Here is a 5,463-nt window from a genome sequence, read left to right as displayed (position 1 = left end):
AGTTATACCAAGATTCCGTCCGTCCGTCCGTCCGTCCGTCCGAAAACTTTGTCCGCGCTATTTCTCTGAAACTATTGAGGGGATTCATCTCAAACTTAGTACATATAATCAGTGTCATATGGAGGGGTGCAGTCCAAAGAAAAAAAATGTTTTTATTTATTTTCCTTTTTTTAATTAATTTTTCAAACCCTAACGCCGTCTGAAAACTTTGTCCGCGCGTTTTCTCTTAAACTATTTAGTGGATTCATCTCAAACTTAGTACATATAATCTGTGTCACATGGAGGGATGCAGTCAAAAGAAAATAATTTTTTTGATTAATTTTCCATTTTTTTAATGAATTTTTCAAACCCTAACCCTATCCTAGCTATTTGATTTGTAACTACTGACACACTAGTCGGGTCGGGGGTATTAGTGAGCCACGCTCACTTTTGGACTTGTTGACATTGAAAACGGAGGTTTCGAAATCGTCACGAATTAAGCGTGGAATAAAGTCTGCATGCACTTGGCACGTGATGTTCAGTGAAATAAGGCTGCTGGGTATAAAGGGGTGGCATTATCTGTAAATCGCTACTGTTGCTTCAACTGCTTCGATGTGCACGACTAACCGACCAGAGATTGTCCAAGATCTGGCAGACCAAGGATCACATGCTTCCCGTTATCGACCCTCAACGAGAGATTCGTCAGCAGAACAACGCCCGACCACACAGTGAACGTGCCACTGCACGTGCTGTACGTTCCCAACAGAATGGGAACATTACTATGCTTCCGTGGTCATCAATATCGCCCAATTTAAACCCACTTGAACATCAATGGAATGAACTCAAACAACGTCAACCGCCGCCTCACACGCTTCACACTGTGTCAGACATTGCAGGATGAATGGGCCACAGAATACCACAGAATCGAAATCAGCGACTGATTCAGTCAATGTATTTGCAGACATAGAAATAGTTTTTATACATCGACCAGTGATTTTTATCCCATGTTTTAAAATGGTGCTTTATATATATATATTGTATTCTTATATATCTGTATCATTAAATTGTGTTTATATTAGTCTCTCATAACAATGTTTTATGTGTATATAATTTTGAAAAAAATATGCCTGTCTGTCCAACATTGCTCCCAGTGCTGGCCGAAGAGGCCCATCCCTGCTTACCTGAATGTCACCGTGGTTGTTGGTCACTCAAATGCCATAGGGGGCTTGCAGGTGTATTCGGACTGCCTGAATATAGAGGTGAAGTAAGTTAGATTTTCGGGCTTTGAGAAACAGTCAGTAGTAATACAACGAGAACTGGCTTTACATGGTGTACAAAAGGTGTCTGGATTCGTATCCCACGGTAGTGTACAGCTACATTGCTGACCATCGAGGTGTCTGTATCATCCCAATTCCAAATGACAGTAGAGGTCCATGAGAATCAGAAATACCTACGTTATAAGTTCTCCAAATACTCACTGGTCTGATTCCATTGGAGGTCTCTGAGCCTGGGGCAGCAGTCAGCCCTTTCAGAACAAACTGGGGCAGCTAGCCAAACTCGTGGATCGCCCTACGGATACCTGCAGCGGCGTCACGCAGGGATTATACTCTTTCTGGTCCATGTTGAGAATAAAACTCAGACCTCAAGAAGGAAACGGTAATTCATGAAGAGTATATACTATATATGACCATTAGTATCATAAAGAAAAGTGCAGATGGAGTGAACAACCAAACCGTCCAAAGTGCCTTTAGTTGTTGTGCAAAGTTGAACTCCTTAGCTGTCGGGGAAATCGTTGGCCATGTGTCCAAAATCACAGATTTACCGAACACGTTAACGTGGTTTCAACAAAGTGATAAACGTCTACGAACTGCATCACATTGAACTTTCCTCCAACATCAAGCTGACACACAGTGATGATAAAGGTGAAATAATGATCCACATTATCATCCTTAGTGAGACGCCTCGATAGATCTTAACTACTGTAAACCCAACTGACTCATTCGTACGTACCGAAGAAAAACGTTGGCCAGCGTTGTTGACGTCGAGGGAGCGCGTGCTGTTTTTCCATGGAAAATGGTAGCAGTTCGTGTAGTCGAGGTCGTTGATCCACGAGAACTTGCTGTAATCAACAGTTCAACAAACGCACCAAGGCACCGACCATTTGATGATGGGGAAGGGGTGGATGAGTGGGTGGGTGTTTATTTCACGTTGGATGTCCTTCATATGTGTTGTGAGTGAAATTATTCTGCACCAGCTATCAATGTCTGAATGTTTCGAAGCAGTGCCTGGAAACTTATTCTGTGTCAAACCAAGAATCTCAGGTACCCAAATATCCAAGGACAAGATCAGACGTAAATATGAGGTAGAAAGTTATCTACCAATAACGTGTAGTGGTGGGGGTCAAGTTCAGTTTCTTACCTGCAGTAGATAATGACTTATTCCTGATGTATTGTTCTGCTTGAAGAAAGTCGATGTCGGAGGTTTATATTCTGAGGTGGATAACCTACCCAGGATGCATTGCTTGGAATATTTCAGGGTCACATCTGTATTTGTGGCGAGACTGTCTCGCTAGGATGGCTTGTTCTAAGAAAAAAACAAAAAAACATGTGCAAATACCGTCACGCTGGTGCGATGTTGAAGTAATAACATTAACCTAAGCATGTACCATATTTTTGTCAATGTTACATTGAATTCTACCAAAGGACATCATATTTGGTTTATGTGCTGGATAGCTCTTTGAAATGTTTTTGAAATATTTGTCACTGATATTGAAGGTCAAATTCACTGTCAAGGTCAAAAGGTTGAAGTGTAAGATCCAACTAATAGTGAATAGTGAAAGTATTTATTCCATTATCACTAAAATACCTGTTTCTGGAGATATTTGTGAAGTATTATGCATGCAGTATTATATGTTATATCATTTGAATACTCATGTATGAGCAATGGTAATAAATCACATTCACACAATTTCAATGAATAGCATAAACCATATTTTCATTTTTGCATATAATTCTGCCTAGGGCCTTCAAAAGTGGTATACGTGATATGAAGCCCTTTGCAATTGTTTTTGAAATAGTCGCAACTGATAATGAAGGTCAAATTAACGTTGTCTTTCAGTAAAAATGTTCACAGTAACTGAAGAAGAGCTCACTGTAGTTACACACGTTACAAATAATCTTATTATCATCTCACCAGGACCAAAGGCCCAAGTGAGTACACAGTTGATGACTTTTACTTTCACTCAGAACAAACTGGAAGTCTGAACATGAAATTTAAGGATATCATCACGTATGTATTAGAACTGATGTTTGTTCATTAAACAACTTAACATCTAAAAAGAATTATAGATGAAATTGAAACACTGTCTTCTCCAAAAGTACATGCCCACAGATCTCAACTTTAAGGGAATATTTACTGAATACTGAAAAAACACAGAATATAACAGCTATCTGATATGCCGAGGCTAACATTATTTACTAGAAAAAAAGACATCTCGAAAAATTGCATCCGGATACCTTCAGCAATGTTCAATTTTCATTGTTAGGTGTTTCACACTTAATTGAACAAAATGCACCCCTCAAATTGTGACATTTATTTTGGAAAAAATGACGTATCCGGTGGGGTATCCGGTGCCGGAGCCTTGGACACCCAGATTGAGATATCCGGTAAGGACTCTGGTGCCGGATACCCGGATTCCAGGAGGCATGCTTTCCGGTGAGGTGTCCAATGCCGGATACCACGGATCTGGTATCAGGCAACGTATCAACCACCAGGTACAACGGATCTGGTATCAGGCAAGGTATCTGCCACCGGGTACCACGGATCTGGTATTAGGTAAGGTATCTGCCACCGGGTACCACGGATCTGGTATCAGGCAAGGTATCTGCCACCGGATACCACGGATCTGGTATCAGGCAAGGTATCTTCCACCGGGTACCACGGATCTGGTATCAGGCAAGGTATCTGCCACCGGGTACCATGGATCTTGTATCAGGCAAGGTATCTGCCACCGGGTACCACGGATCTGGTATCAGGCTAGGTATCTGCCACCGGGTACCACTGATCTGGTATCAGGCTAGGTATCTGCCACCGGGTACCATGGATCTGGTATCAGGCAAGGTATCTGCCACCGGGTACCACGGATCTGGTATCAGGCTAGGTATCTTCCACCGGGTACCATGGATCTGGTATCAGACAAGGTACCTGCCACCGTGTACAACGGATCTGGTATCAGGCAAGGTATCTGCCACCGGATACCACGGGTCTGGTATCAGGCAAGGTATCTGCCACCGGATACCATGGATCTGGTATCAGGCAAGGTATCTGCCACCGGGTACCACGGATCTGGTATCAGGCAAGGTATCTGCCACCGGATACCACGGATCTGGTATCAGGCAAGGTATCTGCCACCGGATACCATGGATCTGGTATCAGGCAAGGTATCTGCCACCGGATACCCGGATGCGTTTTTGGTAAGTGTCCGGAGGTATCCGGATACCGGAAACTGCATTTTGTTTGCAGTGATTAGGTCGTCGTTATGCAATGAACACAAAAAACATACCGCCTGTTCACTAAGGAGCGGCTGTTGTGTAAGTGAGCGAGAAGATATGTCCGAACGTAACTTTTATTTTTGCCATAACAGATACAAAAAGGCATGTATAAAAACTGGATTGAATTACAATTTGTATTACGAATTATTCAAAACATGTTTAAAAGATGCAATCAGACAAACAGGAGATTTAAGATATATTACTGACATATTATTTAGCACAAGATAACACTAAGACATCTATGAGGTGATTGTATTGATAAAAAATACAAGATAAAATACACAGTTCTCAAAATGTATCATTGTATGATCAAATTACACAATGTATATAACACGCAAGAGATTCTTATATAAGTTACTTCTATAAGTCGCCCCTGACGATCCGGGGTAGAATAGGTCTTCAGCAACCCATGCTTGCCGTAAAAGGCGACCATGCTTGTCGTAAGAGGCGACTAACGGGATCAGGCTGGCTGACTTGGTTGATGCATGTCATCAATCCTAATTGCGAGGATCAATCTCAAGTTGTCAATCGCTGGATTGTCTGGTCCAGACTCGATTACTTACAGACCCAAGTCATATAGCTGGAATATTGCTGGGTGCGGCGTTAAGCAACAAACAAGCAAAAACAAACTTCTATGAGTAACCTCATGCGTTTCCATATCGTAAAGGGGGGAGGTTGGGAAGTCTTTAAAGTTGTTAAATGGGTACAATATGTGAAGCCCATTCCTATTGTCCCCCACCGTGATATTGCTGTCATCTTCATTTCAGCACACATATATTCCGAATTAGCAACATATGATAGCAACACATGATACAACAATTAAAACTACAAAGACATTTTGAAACAATTTGAAACCTGTAAATATTTTGAAAACAATAAAATAGAATGTTTGGTCCCAGTAATTCACACAAGGGTGTGCCATATCCGTGTGCAT

This window comes from Haliotis cracherodii, unplaced genomic scaffold, assembly GCF_022045235.1.
Source record: "Haliotis cracherodii isolate W230 unplaced genomic scaffold, xgHalCrac1.p SCAF_11, whole genome shotgun sequence".
In the NCBI taxonomy this organism is placed as follows: Eukaryota; Metazoa; Mollusca; class Gastropoda; order Lepetellida; family Haliotidae; genus Haliotis; species Haliotis cracherodii.
Note: the sequence above shows the minus strand (reverse complement) of the source record.